The 22,662-nt window shown below is 40.5% G+C and overlaps 1 pseudogene; it reads right to left on the bottom strand.

The window, feature by feature from the left end:
- Window positions 1-2,333: 2,333 nt before the first annotated feature.
- Window positions 2,334-20,498, bottom strand: LOC139464808 (uncharacterized; annotated as a pseudogene).
- Window positions 20,499-22,662: the final 2,164 nt, after the last annotated feature.

Raw genomic sequence — 22,662 nt, forward strand, 5'->3', positions numbered from 1 at the left:
TTATTGTTTGATTGTGTGACTGCGTGATTGTGTGACTGCGTGAATGCGCGACTGTGTGATTGTATTATTGTTTAATTGTGTGACTGCGTGAATGTGTGACTGCGTGAATGCGCGACTGTGTGATTGTGTTATTGTTTGATTGTGTGACTGCGTGAATGTGTGACTGCGTGAATGTGTGACTGTGATTGTGTTATTGTTTGATTGTGTGACTGCGTGATTGTGGGACTGCGTGAATGCGCGACTGTGTGATTGTGTTATTGTTTGATTGTGTGACTACGTGATTGTGCGACTGCGTGATTGTGGGACTGTGTGATTGTGTTATTGTTTGATTGTTTAACTGCGTGAATGCGCGTCTGTGTGATTGTGTTATTGTTTGATTGTGTGACTGCGTGAATGCGCGACTGTGTGATTGTGTTATTGTTTGATTGTGTGACTGCGTGATTGTGCGACTGCGTGATAGTGTGATTGCGTGATTGCGTGATTGCGTGATATTGTGATTGTGTGATTACGTGATCGTGGGATCTTTTGATGGTGTGAATGTGTGATTGTGTTATTGTTTGATTGTGTGACTGAGTGATTGTGTGACTGCGTGATAGTGTGATTGCGTGATAGTGTGATTGCGTGATTGCGTGATCGTGGGATGTTGTGATTGTGTGATTGAGTGGCTGTGTGATTGTGCTAATATTGTGTAAGATTTGTGAACATGTGGTACAAGTTGATCGAACATTTCTAAGTCGTATGACGCTCTTTGAGATCTTCAGAGAAAGAGCATACTCAAACCTTGTGAAATGTAGAAAGGCTGGGGCTGCCGGAATATTGCTCGAAATATATGGACAGTTGGCTATTGGAAAGTTGAAGTTTGGTGAACAGTTCTTTGTCACTCTAAATCCTTCTGCATTGCTGTAAATATGAACCAGATGAAGTGTTTGCACTGGTCTTTGTTATATTTTGTTCCGGTGGGTAAATCAGTGGAAGGCAATTTTGCTGCTTAATACTGAACGATGCTAGATAATCGGTTTATAAACTAATGTCCCAAAGAAAAGAAAATCCGTGGGAAAAAAACGGGAAAATTTGACAATTTATGTAAAAATTGTGCACTTTGCGAAAACGATGCCAGGTGCCATAGCACGAAATGCATGTGCAGACCCATTGTATTGTGTAAGTGCTGACCCGACACGGTAAGAACACAACACCAAACAACACACCAAAGACATGGCACGACAGAGAGGGAGAGGGCCGTTGGGATGACCCAAAAGCTGCTGGTCGAACGACTGATTCTGATTTTGCGTAATAGGTGAATATTCGGTTTCTTCAATAAAAGTAGTAGGTCCGTTGTGTATAATAGAGGTAAAAAAAAATACCCAAGCAGCTTCTTTGTGAAATTGGTCTGCAGTTTTCTGGTAATTTAGGAAATTATAAATTGGTTTATAAGTCCATTCAACCATGGTTCTGAGAAGTTTCGAGGATGAAATATTTTTTTATAGTAAACAATTTAACACAAACAGTGATCGCCTTGCCTGACTCAAACCAAACTTGTTTGGCCAAGCGGAGCACCCGTCTTGCCCGACGCAGGCCGAGCCGACTCTCCGATCTCCAACTCTTTGGTCGAGCTGGTACGCTTGTCTTGCCCGACACAGGCCGAGCCGACTCTTCAAACTCCAACTCTTTGGTCGATCTGGCGCGCCTATCTTGCCCGACTCAGGCCGAGCCACTCCCCGATCTCCAACTCTTTGGTCGAGCTGGTGCGCCTGTCTTGCCCGACACAGGCCGAGCCGACTCGCCCGATCTCCAACTCTTTGGTCGAGCTGGTGCGCCTGTCTTGCCCGACACAGGCCGAGCCGACTCGCCCGATCTTCAACTCTTTGGTCGAGCTGGCACGCCTGTCTTGCCCGACACAAGCCGAGCCGGCGCGTCCCGTCTCAATTGCTGGATGGACGTAAAGGTTTACCCATCCAGCCTCTTTGTGAAATTAGTCATCATTTGACTGGTAACTTAGAATAAACCTTCTTTAAAATTGGCTTATTAAAGAAAATCCATTTGACCTTCAGTATCAAATATTACATTTAGTAAGCCATTTAATACAAAGAGTTATCCCGTTGCCTGACCCGACCCGTGAAGATCCGGGGTAGAATAGGTCTTCAGCAACCAATGCTTGCCGTAAAAAGCGACTATGCTTATCGTAGGAGAGGTTAGTGTGTTTTACTTCCTGTACTCTGAAAAGAAACTTGCAGAGCTAGCCAAACTTCGTGTTTTTATTGTAGCGTTTAAGCCAGACTGTGCATACATGGAAATTTAATGGTTGGTGAATGTCTACTAGTTATCTATATGTATGTATATATACAGAAAATATATATACAGAAAAACCTCAATATAGAAGCCAATGGGGAAAACATTGGGATTTGGTATAACCTCAAGACGGGTCCGCCTGCTCGGTGAAAGATTGAGCTCGGCTGGGTCGGGCAAAGTTTGTTTGCTTATTGTTTAAAGCCGTACTCCGCAATATTCCAGCTATATGAGGGTGGTCTGTAAATAATCGGGTCTGGACCAGACAATCCAGTGATTGATATCATGAACATCGATCCACACAATTTGGAGATGATGAGATGCATCAACCAAGTCAGCGAGCCTGACCACCCGATACCGTTAGTCGCCTCTCACGACAAGCATATTCGCCTTTTATGGCAAGCATGGGCTGCTAAAGACCTATCCTACCTCGCATCTTCACGGGTCTGTAGAGTGATAAGTCGTTGTTAAGGTGGGGCAGGCTGTTGGCGAAGTGTTGGTTGGTTGGTTGTATTCTATGCGCTCCTCGACTGTGACAACGCTCAACTATTTCTGACATCGGCTCCGAGCCCATTGACTATTCTGCTATATTTTTCTCAAACGAAGACAACGAATGGTGGGCGGTGGGGTAGCCTAGTGGTTAAAGCGTTCGCTCTTCGCGCCGAAGACCCGGGTTCGATTCTCCACATGAGTACATTGTGTGAAAAGCATTTCTGGTATTTATTAAAAATCACATCATGTATGAAAACAGCTGAAGTTATATACTGAGCATGTTGAATGCGTATTGGTATCATATAGAAGCAGTGGCAAAGATGTTTGTGTATACACAACCAAAGTGATTGGTACACGTAGTATATCTCATCAATAGGAAAATACAGATTGTCAATGCAGGAGAATAACAAGTCAAGATTATCCACCGAAACAGATTTCACTTGGCGTCAAGGTCAAATGAGTGATGACACCAGGTGTTCCAGCACAAGCAAGAGTACAAGCAAACACAAACGATGTCACTGGTGGTGGAATATTACAATGGCGGGTTATGGTGGAGCGTTGTATCTGGACTAGAAGGAAGTGTTGAATCTCTTGTCAGATGGTAGTTCCCCCAGAGCTAGCATCTCCCCCCTGTCAGGACGTACCTGGAACAGAATGCAACAGATTGGCGCTATGTGAGTTAAGTCTAAATAGGACTGACAGAGAGGGCCCATAGTGCATCATATCATCGTATGTCGCTACCTCTCAGCATAGACAGTGCACTTGCAGAATTTAGCAGTGATTATAGTCTAACCTTTAGCTAGGGGCTGGTTAAACCTAATATATGGTCTATTAAAACAAAGATATTAATTATGTAAATGTGGCCGTTATCATTAGATTGTTTCTTGTTGGATGGGATGACACAAAAGTAAATTGAAAGTGACAAAAACCGAAGAAAAGAGAAAATATTAATATTGGCACCGGACCAATCTCTTATTTCATGATTTTTGTTAATGACAGCTAGTTCTGAGACAGTATGGTGGTTTCACACCTGTCAAATGTTGTCAAATCGTTTCCCTTTGAATATGTTCATCATTTGAAACCCCAGGCTGCTCTATATTCATGATACATGGTTTATTTCTTATTACTTTGTCTTTTCCTTCAGTTAATTAGAGCTACTGGCATCAACGAATAGAAGTTACTCACAAAGAAATGAGGTGTTTTTAACATGAAAAACGTGATCCCCTCTTTACAGTTCCCTTGACGGTCCTCTTCCGTGCCCGGGGGTAGTTCGTGGGTGATGGTGATGTTGCAGGGGAACACGTCGGGGGGTGAGAGTTGGTTAGAAGCATAGGCCCACTGGATCTCCGTCTTACAGCTGTGTCCTGATGAACAGACTGCCCGATGGCTGACCACTCCATGCTCATCCTTTGGGCATGTACAGAGGCATGGCATCATCTCGCAGAATCGACGCTCCTTAGTGAAGGCCAACAAAAAATGTCAGTTAAAACACTATTCAATGAAGTTCGCGGTTTCAAATCTATCATCTAAAGCACCATTCAATGAAGTTCGCAGTTTCAAATCTATTATCAAAAACACCTTTCAATGAAGTTCGCAGTTTCAAATCTATTATCTAAATCATCATATAATGAAGTTCGCAGTTTGAAATCTTTTAGCTAAAAAAACATTCAATAAAGTTCGCAGTTTGAAATCTATCATCTAAATCACCATTCAATGAAGTTCGCAGTTTCAAATCTATTATCTAAAACACCATTCAAGGAAGTTTACAGTTTTAAATCTTTTATCATGTCAACCATGTGTTTAATGAAAGTGAATACACGAGTATGTGTTTCACTGTTTCATAGACCGCCTCCGTGGTCTAGTGGTAGAGCGTCCGCCCGGAGAGCGGAAGGTCCGGGGTTCGATCCCCAGCCGCTTCTTACCAAAAGACGTTAAAATATGGTACTTGTTGTTACCCTGTCTGGCGCTCTGCATTAAGGGGCTAAAACAAGGACTGGTCGTCTCGGAGTCGGTATGCTGTGTCTGAGTGGGGTATTCATGTTAAACTGCAGCATGGTATCTCAGTGTGCTAGCACTATAAATCGGCATCAGTCCACTAGTACAAGCAGCCTGACATACACGTGCATGCACGTAGCTATATAAGTGCAATAATCTTGGACGCGACGTTAAACCCTATTTCACCTCACCTCACTGTTTCATAATAATAATATTACTTATTATCATTATTAGGGGTATCTTATATCTTATATATAAACAGGAGTTACGTATATCTAGTCAAAATGTCACCTAATAGTTTGAGAAGAATGAAATCGATCTAGCGTCAGTGAATTAATGATATGACGCGTCATATGCAATGGTACACACATAAAACAAATGAACATGATGTTGCCTAAATGGAAACATTGCTTGAAAACAAAGGTTATTCTATACATAATTGATCCCATGACATCTGTGTAAGAAGTGGCCTTCAGCAACCCATGCTTGTCGTAAGAAGCGACTAACTGGCTCGGGTGGTCAGGCTCGCTGACTTGGTTGGTACATGTCTTCGCATCCCAGTTGCGTAGGCCGTTGCTAATGATGTCAATCACTGTGGTCAAGACTCGATTATGTACAGGCCGCCGTCATACAGCTGGAACATGCAGGTCGTGGCGTTCAGCAAACTAACACACAAACAAACAAACTGATGAAGCAGCCGTACCTGTATCTGGGGGCATTCCTCCGGGTACATGTTCTCCCAGGTGGAGGCCTGGGTGGTGCCATCTGGTGGCACAGAAGTCCCCCCTCGACACTGGAAATTGTTGGATGGGAACGTCAATTTGAACACCAGTCTGCTGCTGCTGTCAGTGTGTATTTGTAGTACGCGTACATCAGTTGACTTCCTCAAAGTTGTACCATTCTCTGTTTGTTCCTTTTCCTTTAGCTCCTGCAAAAAACACGCTGGCGAGTTCTAGAGACAGTTCTTATACATCCTGGGATTGATTAACTGAAGGGAACCTAATATCACTACAATATTCGATTAAAGTTCAGATCCTGTAACTAACACATCATAATAAGAAGGGAAACAGGTGTGTGTTATTGAGAAATCAGTCCTCTGAAATTTCATTTGGAACCCGCAGCGTTAAAATGTCTGACCGTCGAATGCTCAAAGACATACACGCGTTTTTCGATATTGTAAGCTATAAATGTAATCAGTAGTATCATAGATGTGAGAATGCTATGATATGGATACAGTGAATGACGTCAATATGCCTCCATGCTAACTCCACCCGCCTTGCAAGTTGAAGTTGTCCTGATGCAACTTAATGTCCAATAATTGTGGGACCTGTCTCCCCAGGCCGAATGGCATTATTATTCCAAATTTGGAGAAACAATACAAGAAAAGCAGTACGCCCGAATGATTTCCCTATCGTAATCAATGTGCCTGGCCGCTATGTTGTTGATATCACCAACCCAACACTGACGCTGGTTTGTAACTCGCATTCTGATTGGTACGTTAGACCTAGTTGAATAGCCAATCAAACTGGCCAAAGGAAATCAAGGGCGGGTAATGTGTGCGAGAGCCAAGGGAATAGATCCAGAGGTTTATGTAGGTTTACCGAAATGCGAGCCCTTGAGATATAGAGGGTTGATTTCAACACTCAACCATTCCGTTAACAATGTATGGTCGTTCAGCAGCTAATGCAATTGCTAATTAAAACTACTTCCATATTTAATAACTAAAATTGTTAATTCATCTCCTGAAACTGAAATTTGGAGAACTTGAAAAGATTTGTCTTTCAACCATAAGACACCTACAGATTTCACAAGCTGATCACTCAGAAGTCTGTCTCCCACATGCAGTCGTACAACCGCCTCGTTCTCGTCTTTGTTGTAAGATGAAAATGCCAGTACCGTCAGGTAGAGTGGAAATATGTGATCACAGGCACAGTGGTACAAGGTGAAACTCATAGTGAAGATTTCCACATGGTCTGACTTCTTAATGTAGTACAGGTCTTGCTTCTGACTGCTGTCAAACAGTGGCACAACACCATGCTGAAATTAACATTTACAAAAGCATAAACATTAACTGCCGGTGCTGTAATCCGTGTATATATATAAACCTACATGTGACATACATAATACGTTTCTTTGTTATAGTTTCAATTATGTCTTTTACGAATATCTAAGTTTTGTTATGAAGAGTTCAATAACATCTTGTGAGCACTGGTTATGGACAATCTTCAGCCTTGGAACAACAACTTTAGAGCATGTGTGTATATTTAGTAGCAATGACGAGATAAAATATAAACTGACCATTCAACAGCTTACCTCTATTTCTCCATTTCCAATCTTGTGATAATAACATACTCTGAAGATTTCCGCTGGATCTCGTTGATAGAAGGGTAGAAATACCTTCACATGCTTGTCCCATCTCTTGTATGTCATGTCAAACTCGGCGAGCGGTGAGGTGACAACCCATCCACTCTCCAGGTAAGGCAGGCTATCATTGGAGTCCCCAGAAAATCGTCCGCTGACCCTGACGGTCTCTCCTCCAGGAACACAATTTTCAAAGACGGTCAAAGACATATTTGTGGTAGGTATAGTTACAACGTCACCATCAGGAGAAATGTACTTGACAACATCCCACTTGTGACCAAACATTGATAAAGAGTTGTCACAATTGTTTCGAGTCTGGGTAGAAGCTGACTTAGAAAGTGACTCTTGGAAGTTGTCAGGGTTTGCTTGATGTTCTTCTTTGTAAAGAAACTCTGTTGATTGTCTTCGTTTGGACAATGAGACATCCCCTCTTGCATGACAGAAACTGTGCAATGTTCTCATCAGTCTGTGTCTCAGTCTCAGTGTTTGCTCTCAGGTTGGTGTCTTTGACTTGGTGCTTGTTGTGTATCAGAAGGTATTCAACAGGCGTTACATCACCAGATGTGCTGCTTCTTGGAGAAGTGCTTGACTGGTCGTCTGAATATGCATCTTGTGACGTACATGTTCTTTCACTCACTGAACTATTGCTCATATCATCAAACGACCCTGTGTCTGCTTCATCCAGATGGACCCTCGAAATGCCAACATCATCGTTTATCTTACCATTTGTAGTTTCCGAAGTACATCCACTTTTTACTGGTTTCAGAATATCCAACATTTGGGATACCAATGGCAGGAATGATGTTTCTCTGCAGGGTTGGTCGTCAACGTTGATGGACATTGTTGCAGACTTAACATTTTCATCACGGTCCTGTATCTTATCCCTCGTCTGATAATCTGGACTGTCAGTAAGGTTAACGTCATAGATAGCTGATGAATATACTGGTGGAACCTCCATTATATCAGGGAGGTTTTCATCATTGTGGAGTGACCTTGCCAGGATTGATCCTTCTGACTCTGCGGTAGATGATGCAATGAATGTGATTGGCACAAACTCCATCCCATCACTATGTGAATCCCAGGCATCTATGTCTTCAGTGTTGATCATATTCCCATAGCCTGAAAGCTCGCTGCAACCTGAGATTCCTGATACCCTCTCGGCGGTGAATGTCTCTGATAACACTGAATTTTGTCCTGCATGTGCATGCATAGTGATATACTCATTAGCGATAGCAGTTCGAGTTGGTGTTTCGATTGAGAGTTGGTATTTGGAGGTACTTAAGGTGGTTGGAATCTGCGGGACATGTCTTTGTGATGATGTTTTACTAACATTACTAGGGAGAAGCATGTCCTTTCGACATGTTCTACGTTTGAAGATGACAATGGCAACCGCACAGGAAACTACGCCAACCACGCAAGCCAACACAACTGCGACTGAAAAACAAGAAAAATACTGGTCCTTTCCCATGCATGTTTACATTCATATATATTGTTTGACAACAATTGACATAAAATAAACATTCACAGACGTTTGCTTGAGTAAATGAAGTGTCCACAAGAGGTGTTTGCTAAATCTTACTCGTTAACGCTGGAACAGTTCCTCCTCCATTTTCACTTTCCTTCAAATAGTTTTCCTTGTTCGGCACCATATCCGTCTGCATTGAGACTTGAGTTGTGGTAACTAAAAAATAAAATACAGTTGGCATTTGTCAAGTGTATCTATTTTCTTTCAGTAGTGAAACTGTTGCAGCATGTCACTCTTTATTATGAACTGATACGGTCTTTGCTTCTGCCATTGGTGTTTTGTTTACATTGATCAAGGCTTCTAAAAGGTTGAATCTATTTTTATATGGTTGCCAAGCTTACCTTCACTGCTGGATAACGCTTTTACAACACTGATCCTGCCAAAAGCTGCTACAAGTACAAAGACAGAACATACGCAAAGTAGCCGGAGTCATGTTGTTATCTAGTATTTCGTGTTTCAGTGGAAACACCCGACTGATTGGAAAATTGGCCGGCCAGCGTCCTTACACACTAGCCTTTTCGAGAACACCTGGTATCATTACTACTTGATAGTGATTCATAAACGATTTCTATTGAATATGGAAAGGGTTTTGTCGGTTTATTTACAATATCTTCAAGTAATATATTTTTTACTAATTTCAAATTCTGCCCAGCAATTGTTGTGCTCATTACCCCATTACTCAATGTCACCATTGTTTACGTGTCTGTCTTCTTCATCCAGTAGAGATGTACATTTTGGACGGGAAACAAAATAGGATATGCGACATGCTTTCTTAACACTCATATGCATTAAAATGCCATGAGTGACTGAGTGAGTTTGGTTTTACACCGCTTTTAGCAAAATTCCAGCATTATCAAGGCGGGGAACGCCAGAAATTAATGGGCTTCACTGAAGAATTGACCTCCACTTTGTGCGTGTTCATTGGAGTATGAACCTGAGGGCCAAAATGTATGAACGTCGGAGCTTGCGACGATGGATGGCCCTCACTCTATGAAGGTTCATACTCCAATGAACTCACACAAAGTGAAAGACAAATCGTATATTTTTTTAATCACAATTTCTTACCTCAAAGGATATAGACCAAGATCTAAACACAATTTCATTTAGTACGTGTGACTTCATGTTTACACTGACAGCCATACAACAACCAGCTATATTGCCGAGTAAAATAGTTCCTCAAAAAGAGAGGTGGCATAAGCGTATGGATGCACAACTTGCTCTTCAGAAAAATCTTACGCAGCACATGTGTTCAAATCATATCCTCATTAGATGAGAAAGGTCTGTAAAGAACTACCTCAGTAAGTCAGTCACAATGACAGCGTCATATTACATTTACATCAAGTACAAGACGTCAAAATGGCCGACACGATAAACGTGACGGGAAGGATTTCCGAAGTTGTTAATAAACCTGTGGCGGTTACATGTCTTAGTCATCACTGATCAACTGGCCGATCATTGAAAGGTAAATAAAGATGCGTAAATTCATAGATTGCTGGAGACGGTTAATGTCAGCCTAGACACGGGTCAAGTCGATACTACGATAGTTTAGATGTGCATTTCTTTGTTTGTTCATTAGGATAGGCAGCAGCGGGGATATTCGTGGACATTCACGCGCTGTGACATTTCTCAATGTATACTGTAATGCTGAGACCAAGAATAAAGGTTCTAAATGACCTGAAAGAACGCTTATGCATGTTTTCGTGCTAGGGAATTCCCAGGGTTTTCCCCAGGAATGTGGAAGTAGTTCGTCAGTGTTTACGTCATTTCAAGAACACGGTCTCGTGAAAAACGTATGAACGTCAAATTGTGTCGTTCATTCACTTATGAACGTCAACTTCGCGGTCATGTGACCGACCTCGCGTCCAATGGAAAGGCGGTATATCGTGTAAACTTCAAAATAAAAAAAATACATATACATATAATTGTACCAATGTGGGGAATCGAGCGCTTTAACCACCAGGCTTCCCCACCCCTATGGATGGTGGCTTCATAATGAATATGTTGTTCAGTCATCAAATTGACCAATCTTTAAAGCCATGTCATCAAAATAGGTATAATCATACTGATGTGAAAAGAATTTATATGATAACAGCTTTGACTGAGTACAATATATTGTGTGATCACCAGTGAATGTAACATTGTTTTATCATGAGTGAATGTAATTGTGTTTGATTATGTGTGAATTTAATATTGTTTTATCATGAGTGAATGTAATAGTGTTTGATTATGTGTGAATTTAATATTGTTTTATCATGAGTGAATATATCATTAAACATATGAGAGATGTCAAGTAAAATAATACATCACAGAAATAATATTGTGTATGGCTATGAGTATGTCTAAGCATAGACAAAGATGGACCACACTCGCGCTCTTCTGCACAAAACTTAATCCAAGTCGTGGGGGCACGCACGCACGTTCAGTACGCGTCATTAATACATCAGTTGATTATAGATTTGCGTATAGTTACCCTAGAAAATAAAAAAAATACAACGAGTCTTATTGTAAAATATGAATACTGTTATTGCAAGGTAGTATATTAATGAATATATTTACAAAGTAAAAGATATACAGTGTCTTTTCCAAGACTGACCTCACAGTAGTTACGTAGGTCAGGTGTATTGCTTACTGTATCGGGATACTAGTTGAGGTTTACCAGAGTTTGACGTTATCTGACGTTGCATCGTATCGGTTGTTGAAGCGCCGCCGTTTCCCATTATTGTTACATCATGAGTATCACACTTGTCCTGGACAAAACACAATGAATGTGAAATACGTGAGGAAAAACGTTTGTGGGGAAAAAACATTTAAGTGCGACACCGTTGACTTAAATAGTTACAAATTACCACCAGGTAGTGCTTAAGAAATATGTTGTAAAACGACAGACTGATCGATTTGATGCTGATGCAGGGGAACGTCTGAGACTGATGCCATGCCGGGAATTCCTCACTCACTCACTCACTCACTCACTCAATCAATACATACCTTGTCCTTGCAGGGAAACCCGGCGACCACGTACAGCTTTGCAATGTCGGGGTATATGTCTTTGCAGTTTCTCATCAACAGTTTCACCTTCTTCAGTCGTTTATATTTCCTGCACCTCTTCTCTGTGTAACAAACACGATTTCTTTTTGGTTTGATTTGTTTAACGAGACAAGAGTACTCATTACTGTTCAATGTTTCTGTATGGCATCATTTGAACTGAAGAAGAATACAGCTGCATTTTAGCCTACAAAGAGTAACGGCAAACCCATACACCTGGATGAAACTGAAGCATTGCCCTGTCTTTATCTTGATATTCAAGTCATCAACCACAATTGATAATCGATTTCAATTTCTATATTTCAAAATGACCATACATTTTATAACTCACGATGTAAACAAGAACAGATATGATTTGTCGGAAAATTAAATAGAGTCACAAGTTATCATTTCTGTTGGAAGTCTATTGTAAGAGGTGCGTAATTATTTTCAAAGCGTTTCTACAATGGCTTCAAGGTTGTCTACATCCAGATCAATACGGCATGCAATAGATAGCCATTAATGCTTTGTAGACAGAAATATGCCAACATTCTGCTTTAGATTTTCTCTGTTGGATTAGATATTCAGCTGGAGCACTTTAACACTCTAGCTGCCAAGCTGTTTCCCATTAATTGTTAGACCATTTCGTTAATGCACACTCCTTCCTAGAACATACGTTTAGATATGAACTAGAACAGACCACTAGCTATACACTAGGACAGACCTCTAGAAATAAACTAGAACAGACCTCTAGAAATAAACTAGAACAGACCTCTAGATATAAACGAGAACAGACCTCTAGAAATAGACCATAACGGACGTCTAGATATAAACTAGAACAAACTAAAGCATTTATGTTAGATCCACAGCCCTCAACTATGCCTTAGCGCTGGTGGCACAGTACTGTTGCCCTCGGTTCCTAATTCATTGTGCTGAGTTGCGTCCCTTTGGCGAGCCAGTAACCACATGATTGTGCGTTCGAATCTTAGATTTAATCTGACTATGCTTGTTAGACTTGCTGTAACACATATTACTTCCAAGGTAACACGCCGTGATATAACTGAAATACTCACACATAATCCGTGATTTCGCTCTCACTCACTCACTCACTCACTCACTCACTCACTCACTCACTCACTCACTATTCATGGTACCAATGGAAAATCTCTAATACATGTATATTCTTTTGCAAGCCATGTATTGTGCTCGAGAACATGACTATATAGTCAGCGAAAAGAAGCAGAAACAATTTAACAGTTTCGGGATGTAGTTGTATTCCATAAGTGCAATTATTTTGGATTTGATATGCGAATTCATTTATGAAAAAGGAAAATAGAAACACACCCTGGTCGGACACCGACGCTACTTGCAAAATTATCCGATATGGCGCCATTGTTCTGGACACACACCTTCACATGTTTATATAGAGAGCACAATTACTTTCCAATTTTACTACTTCGCCCATGTCTTTGAAAGAGGGATCACAAGTTAACCCTTTTCACTGAGTCAAAGCTTTTGCAAAATCTACAAATGCAGCATATTACTTCCCTCCTTTGCCTGATAGATATCTCTGTATTATAAAATATAGGATAAAAGCATTGTCAGTGGTGGAGTATCCCTTTCTAAATCCTGCTTGTGACTCACTTATTTTATCATAAGAATCCGCCCAGAAAACAAGTCTCTTAGTGATAACTGAAGTAAATATTTTACTTAATGTACCGAGGAGAGTTATGCCTCTATAATTATTCAAATGACTGGTTGCGCCCTGTTTGTCAAGAGGAACAATAATACCGATCACTGTACAATGCTCTGGAACATAGGATCTGTCCAAAAGGACATAATAAGTTTCAAATATGGTTTCAAAATATCTCAGAAATGTTTAAAAAACCCTGCTATCACATTATCATTTCCAGGTGCCTTATTATCTTGAAGATGGGGGATGCTGTTTAAATGTCCTCTCTATATTGGACATTCAGGAATATCAGCTGTTACACTCTTCTCACTCGTGAGTGTAATTTGCTTGGATGGCCATTTTTAACACCTATTTTTTAAACAATTAGGCTAAAAACGAAACAATTGTATTGAATGGATCCAGCGTATTTTTCATAATAGCAAGAAGATAATCGAGGATGACTAATTAGTTTCAGTCGATGCTCACCGTTGGCTTTGTGGGGTTTACATACGGCATTCTGGGTAGCTGTGCAGGCCTCAAGGACACCTCTGTGGCACGCTCGACACGGACGGCAGACAGAGTTATGTCCCTTGGAGAAGGTTCCCGGGGAGCAGCCTGTGCAGTGGAATGTTCCATCGTTGTCGACCATGACGGCAGTGCCTGGCTGACACGTGACTCTCGTCTTGGAGGAGGACTGGAATGAAATAACCAGAAATGCATTGTCAGTCTATTGCGCATAGGGCAGTCCCGCCTAGCTGGTGCAGTGGATAGGGTCCCTAATTGGAGAACGGGAGGTCGTTGGCTCGACTTATACTTGTTATGTTAGAATGCATGTAAGAATGTATGGTGATATGACAGTAAGAGTGTATGGTGATATGACAGTGAGAGTGTATGGTGATATGACAGTAAGAGTGTATGAAGATATGACAGTAAGAGTGTATGGTGATATATCAGTAAGAAGGTATGGTGATATGACAGTAAGAGTGTATGGTGATGTGACAGTAAGAGAGTATGGTGATATGAAAGTAAGAGTGTATGGTGATATGATAGTAAGAGTGTATGGTGATATGACAGTGGGAGTGTATGGTGATATGACAGTAAGAGTGTATGGTGATAGGACAGTAAGAGTGTATAGTGATATGACAGTAAGAAGGTACGGTGATATGACAGTAAGAATGTATGGTGATATGACAGTAAGAGTGTATGGTGATGTGACAGTAAGAGTGTATGGTGATATGACAGTAAGAGTGTATGGTGATAGGACAGTGGGAGTGTATGGTGATATGACAGTAAGAGTGTATGGTGATAGGACAGTAAGAATGTATGGTGATATGACAGTAAGAATGTATGGTGATATGACAGTAAGAGTGTATGGTGATATGACAGTAAGAGTGTATAGTGATGTGACAGTAAGAGTGTATGGTGATATGACAGTAAGAGTGTATGGTGATAGGACAGTAAGAGAGTATGGTGATATGACAGTGAGAGTGTATGGTGATATGAACGTAAGAGTGTATGGTGATATGATAGTAAGAGTGTATGTTGATATGACAGTGGGAGTGTATGGTGATATGACAGTAAGAGTGTATGGTGATAGGACAGTAAGAGTGTATAGTGATATGACAGTAAGAAGGTACGGTGATGTGACAGTAAGAATGTATGGTGATATGACAGTGGGAGTGTATGGTGATATGACAGTAAGAGTGTATGGTGATAGGACAGTGGGAGTGTATGGTGATATGACAGTAAGAGTGTATGGTGATAGGACAGTAAGAATGTATGGTGATATGACAGTAAGAATGTATGGTGATATGACAGTAAGAGTGTCTGGTGAGTTGACAGGAAGAGTGTATGGTGATATGACAGTAAGAATGTATGGTGATATGACAGTAAGAGCGTATGGTGATATGACAGTAAGAGTGTATGGTGATATGAAGCAAGAGTGACTGGTGAGTTGACAGTAAGAGTGTATGGTGATATGACAGTAAGAATGTATGGTGATATGACAGTAAGAGTGTATGGTGATATGACAGTAAGAGCGTATGGTGATATGACAGTAAGAGTGTGTGGTGATATGAAGCAAGAGTGACTGGTGAGTTGACAGTAAGAATGTATGGTGATATGACAGTAAGAGTGTATGGTGATAGGACAGTAAGAGTGTATGGTGATATGACAGTAAGAATGTATGGTGATATGATAGTAAGAATGTATGGTGATATGACAGTAAGAATGTATGGTGATATGACAGTAAGACTGTATAGGGATGTGACAGTAAGAGGGTATGGTGATATGACAGTAAGAATGTATGGTGATATGACAGGGGGAGTGTATGGTGATATGACAGTAAGAGTGTATGGTGATATGACAGTAAGAGTGTATGGTGATAGGACAGTGGGAGTGTATGGTGATATGACAGTAAGGGTGTATGTTGATATGACAGTAAGACTGTATGGTGATATGACAGTAAGAATGTATGGTGATATGACAGTAAGACTGTATAGTGATATGACAGTAAGAGAGTATAGTGATGTGACAGTAAGAGTGTATGGTGATATGACAGTAAGAGTGTATGGTGATATGACAGTGGGAGTGTATGGTGATATGACAGTAAGAGTGTATGGTGATATGACAGTAAGATTGTATAGTGATATGACAGTAAGAATGTATGGTGATATGACAGTAAGAGTGTATGGTGATATGACAGTAAGAATGTATGGTGATATGACAGTGAGAGTGTATGGTGATATGATAGTAAGAATGTATGGTGATATGAACGTAAGAATGTATGGTGATATGACAGTAAGAGTGTATGGTGATATGACACTAAGAGTGTATGGTGATATGACAGTAAGAGTGTATGGTGATATGAAGTAAGATTGAATGGTGATATGAAGGTAAGATTGAATGGTGATATGAACGTAACAGTGAATGGTGAAATGAAAGTTAAAGTGACTGGTGATATGAACGTAAGAGTGAATGGTGATATGAAGTAAGAGTGAATGGTGATTTGAAGTAAGAGTGAATGGTGATATGACAGTAAGAGTGTATGGTGATATGAAGTAAGAGTGTATGGTGATGTGAACATCAGAATGAATATTGATATGAAAGTAAGAGTGAATGTGATATGAAAGTAAGAGTGAATGTGATGTGAAAGTAAAAGCGAATGGTGATATGAACGTAAGAGTGACTGGTGATACGGATGTTAAAGCGGGTAGTAAATAGGACAGTAAGACTGAAAGAGTGAATGGTGATATGAAAGAAAGCTTTAATGGTGCTATGAATATAAGAATGACTGGTGATCTGAAAGTGTATGGTGATATTGTGATACAAAAGTGAGGAATGGTGATATGGACGTAAGAGTGAATAGTGAAGTAAGAGCCTATATTGATATGTAAGTGAGAGTAAATGGTTATATATATATGTATATGTGAATGGTGTTATGAAAGTAAGAGTGAGTTCTGATGTTAAAGTAAAAGTATATGGTGTTATGAAAGTAAGAGTGTGTTCTGAAGTTAAAGTAAAAGTATATGGTGATATGAAAGTAAGAGTGAGTTCTGATGTTAAAGTAAAAGTATATGGTGATATGAAAGTTAACGTTTTTGGTTGGATGAAAGAAAGAGTGTATGGTTATATGAATATAAGAGTTAATGGAGATATAAAAATAACCAAAAGTATATGTTTGTGTGTCTGTGTGTATGTCTGTGTGTGTCGCTCTGTGTGTATCTGCCTGTGTTTGTGTTTATGTACGAATGAACTTGGGACATATTTCAATATTCAATGAATTTGCCCTCGTAGTTAAATATTCTTAATTGTGAATGATGAATCTACGAGGGAGGATTGTAAGTGTATTGAGTGTTTCAAGGAAAGGGCGTGATAAGTCCTACCTCGGTGATCATGGTCAGCAGGACGAAGACAGACAGACAGGTCACCGGATGATTCATGTTTTTCATCCTCGCCTTGGTGTTTCCAAATTACTTTACTGAAACGTGTTCAGAACATATGATTTGATATTTCATATTCCAATTGAGAGACGAAGGGCCAAACAGCACATTTCTCTTACTGAGGACCCAGTATGAGCAGTATACACATCTCATTATTTTGCTGAACACCCAGTATGAACAGTGAACACATTATTTTACTGAACGCCCGGGATGTTTTGTGAACACATCACATTATTTTACTGAACACCAAGTGTGAACACAGGACACATTATTTTACTGAACACCCAGTATGAACAGTGAACACATCCCATTATTTTACTGAACACCCAGTATGAACAGTGAACACATCTCATTATTTTACTGAACATCCAGTATGAACAATGAACACATCACGTCATTTTACTGAACAGCCAATATGAAGAATGAACACATCACATTATTTTACTGAACACCCAGTATGAACAGTGAACACATCACATTGTTTTATGAACGCTCAGTATGAACAATGAACACATTATTTTACTGAACACCCAGTATGAACAATGAATACATTCCATTATTTTACTGAACACCAAGGATGTACTGTGAACACATCACACTATTTTACTTAACATCCAGTATGAACAGTGAACACATCACATTGTTTTATGAACGCCCAGTATGAACAATGAACACATTATTTTACTGAACACCCAGTATGAACAATGAAAACATTTCATTATTTTACTGAACACCAAGGATGTACTGTGAACACATCACACTATTTTACTGAACATCCAGTATGAACAGTGAACACATCACATTGTTTTATGAACGCCCAGTATGAACAATGAACACATTATTTTACTGAACACCCAGTAGAACAATGAATACATGATTTTACCGAACACCCAGTATGAACAATGAATACATTCCATTATTTTACTGAACACCAAGGATGTACTGTGAACACATCACACTATTTTACTGAACATCCAGTATGAACAGAGAACAGATCACATTATTTTACGGAAAACCAAGTATGACCAGGGAACACATCGCAATATTTTACTGAACACCCAGTGTGAACAAGGGACACATTATTTTACTGAACCCCCAGTATGAACAGTGAACACATCACATCAATTTACTGAACACCCAGTATGAACAATGAGCACATTATTTTACTGAACACCCATGATGTACTGTAAACGCATCCCATCATTTTACTGAACACCCAGTATGAACAATGAACACATTATTTTACTGAACAACCAGTATGAACAGTGAATACATCACTTCATTTTACTGAACACCAAGTATGAACAGTAAACACATCACATTGTTTTATGAACGCCCAGTATGAACAATGAACACATTATTTTACTGAACACCCAGTATGAACAATGAATATATTATTTTACTGAACACTCAGTATGAACAATGAACACATCACATTATTTTACTGAACATTCAGTATGAACAGTGGACACATTATTTTAGCGAACACCCAGTATGAACAATGAACACATCACATTTATTTTACTGAACACCCAGTATGAACAGTGAACACATCCCATTATTTTACTGAACACCAAGGATGTACTGTAAACGCATCAAATCATTTTACTGAACAGCCAATATGAACAATGAACACATCACTTTATTTTACTGAACACCCAGTATGAACAGCAAACACATCACATTGTTTCATGAACGCCCAGTATGAACAATGAACACATTATTTTACTGAACACCCAGTATGAACAATGAATACATCACATTATTTTACTGAACACCCAGTATGAACAGTAAATACATCACATTGTTTTATGAACTCCCAGTATGAACAATGAACACATTATTTTACTGAACACCCAGTATGAACAATGAACACATCACATTATTTTACTGAACATCCAGTATGAACAGTGGACACATTACATTGTTTTACCGAACACCCAGTATGAACAATGAACACATCACATTATGTTTCTGAACATCCTGTATGAACAGTGAACACATCCCATTATATTATGAAAACCCATTATGAACAATGAACACATCCCATCATTTTAATGAAAACCCAGTATGAACAATGAACACATTATTATACTGAACACCTAGTATGAACAATGAACACATCACATTCTTTTACTAAACGCCGAGTGTATGCAGCGAACAAAATGTTTTGGTTTATTGTATGATATTATTTTGTTTTGAAGAAATAAATTAATTGCAGTGTCATGCAAGTGTGCTGTTCTACATGGACTGGCAGCCATGTGACTTCTGGCGTCTAGTCAGTACTTGCACGAATATTTACAATTTCTATCAAAGCAGTTAATGAAAACTTTACTTTTATTGTTTTCCTTTGGTAGGTAGCAGTAATACACTCACTATTAACTATTGTCCATGTTAAATATGCTGAATATTACTGTCACTATAAACTGCTAATATATGATGAACATCCACAAGTTGTATTTCATTTCAATGTGAGTGAACCCGTTTGGTCGAAAACAACCTCCCGCAACCTCCCTCCATCATGCAGGCGAACACCTAGCATGCACCTGACCGTCATGTAGGCCTAACCAATGCGAATCTGGGAATCGAAAAAATGACTGTAGGTTTCCGGCTCAAGGGACAAAACTCTGCAAAACCACTGGCCACCTGTGAATCCCTCACTCATCCCCACCCCCCTTCCCTCGACGCCCCACCCCCCCCAACCCCCGACCCCCCTTCCCTCGACGCCACCCCACACCCCCCCACCCCCCCACCCCCGACGTGGCGGCACTTACTGGAATACAACAGTAATATAGTACTGAGGATGCGCATCTATGTCATGTTGGAAGGTAAATAGTACTTGATATCATATCAGCAGATTAACAAGCAACACGGAGGAAGTATTTGATACATGGATAAATGTCAGTTTGCGACGGTGGGAAAGCGTTGTGACGGTCGTACTCCATGCAGCCGAGTACCAGTCGCAGCAGTTTGTAAGCAAGGCGCACATCAGCTGGAGCTAGAAACAAGCAGCTACCCCTACACCGCGTGTCTACTGCATGGAGACAAACCACAATTACCCGTTCACCGCGTGTCTACTGCATGAAGACAGACCACACTTACGTACGTAACTATCTGGATGTAGATATACTTACAATTGTATTCAGTTCCATACTCGCGAGGGTGCGGAGGTGTCATTAGCCACACATTTTCTGTTAGAACGCGTCAGGCATAAAAAGGGGAATCCCCTTTGGGACGCTACACACAAAGCAGGCCATTTTCTAGAGGACAGTTGAAGGTTGAGATTTCTATTTTCGTACCTGACTCACACCCCGTTTTGATTAAGTACAAAGTGTTTTGGGGAGGGGGGACCGTTGAAAAATCTATCTATACTAGGTCAGGTGGGATGAGGTGGGGTGAGGTGAGGTGAGGCGGGGTGGGGTGTTGTGGGGTGGGGTGGGCTGGTTTTGGGTTGGTTGGATGTGGTAGGGTTTAGTGGGATGGAGTGGGGTGGGGGGGTGGGGTGGGAGGGGGTGAGGTGAGGTGAGGTGAGGTGATGTGATGTGGGATTGGGTGGGGTGGAGTGGGGTGGGATGGGGTGGGGTGAGGTGAGGTGAGGTGAGGTGAGGTGGGGTGGGGTGGGGTGGGGTGGGGTGAGGTGAGGTGAGGTGTGTGAGGTGAGGTGAGGTGAGGTGAGGTAGAAATAGGGTTTAACAACTTGTGTAAGACTATTGCACTCATATAGCAATGCACGCGTGTACTGCTCACTTGTCACTGGAATGTCACAAAGGGGGATAATTCAAACGAAATAGCTTGGGCAGATGGCGACCTCTTAAACACTTAAAACAACAAAAACAGCATGTGTGTATGTGTGGCTGTATGTATGTGTGCGTGTGCGTATGTACGTGTGCGTGTGTGTATGTGCTTGTATGTGAGTGTGCGTGTGTGCGTGTATGTGTGTGTATATGTGAGTGTGTATGTGTATGTATGTGAGTGTGCGTGTGTGCGTGTATGTGTGTGTATATGTTAGTGTGTGTGTGTATATGTGAGTGTATGTGTGTATATGCGAGTGTGTGTGTGTGTATATGTGAGTGTGTGTGTATATGTGAGTGTGTATGTGTATGTATGTGAGTGTGCGTGTGTGCGTGTATGTGTGTGTATATGTGAGTGTATGTGTGTGTGTGTATATGTGAGTGTATGTGTGTATATATGTCGTGTGTGTTTACTCTCTTTGGGTGTTATGAGGCTGGATCTAACCATCAATATTCGCTCTCGCCGACGTATCAGAGTTCGACATTATGATGTTTCACAGTATAACATTTTTATAATTATTGTATGATTTGTTAATTAAGTACTCAACTCATAACCATTATGTGTAAACTTCACTTCATTATTTATTAGATTAAAAACACTTTGCACAAGTGACGTATTAAATACTACTACATATAAGGCCGGTATTGCAACTGAGGGAGACATGTGCACAAGTGACGTATTAAATACTGCTACATATAAGGCGGTATTGTAACTGAGGGAGACATGTGCACAAGTGACGTATTAAATACTGCTACATATAAGCCGGTATTGTAACTGAGGGAGAAATGTGCACAAGTGACGTATTAAATAATGCTACATATAAGCCGGTATTGTAACTGAGGGAGACATGTGCACAAGTGACGTATTAAATAATGCTACATATAAGCCGGTATTGTAACTGAGGGAGACATGTGCACAAGTGACGTATTAAATACTGCCACATATAAGCCGGTATTGTAACTGAGGGAGACATGTGCACAAGTGACGTATTAAATACTGCCACATATAAGCCGGTATTGCAACTGAGGGAGACATGTGCACAAGTGACGTATTAAATACTGCCACATATAAGCCGGTATTGTAACTGAGGGAGACATGTGCACAAGTGACGTATTAAATACTGCTACATATAAGCCGGTATTGTAACTGAGGGAGACATGTGCACAAGTGACGTATTAAATACTGCTACATATAAGCCGGTATTGCAACTGAGGGAGAAATGTGCACAAGTGACGTATTAAATAATGCTACATATAAGCCGGTATTGCAACTGAGGGAGACATGTGCACAAGTGACGTATTAAATAATGCTACATATAAGCCGGTATTGTAACTGAGGGAGACATGTGCACAAGTGACGTATTAAATAATGCTACATATAAGCCGGTATTGTAACTGAGGGAGACATGTGCACAAGTGACGTATTAAATACTGCTACATATAAGGCCGGTATTGTAACTGAGGGAGACATGTGCACAAGTGACGTATTAAATACTGCTACATATAATGCCGGTATTTTAACTGAGGGAGACATGTGCACAAGTGACGTATTAAATACTGCTACATATAATGCCGGTATTG

The sequence above is a fragment of the Haliotis cracherodii genome, unplaced genomic scaffold, assembly GCF_022045235.1.
Source record: "Haliotis cracherodii isolate W230 unplaced genomic scaffold, xgHalCrac1.p SCAF_17, whole genome shotgun sequence".
Classification (NCBI taxonomy): domain Eukaryota; kingdom Metazoa; phylum Mollusca; class Gastropoda; order Lepetellida; family Haliotidae; genus Haliotis; species Haliotis cracherodii.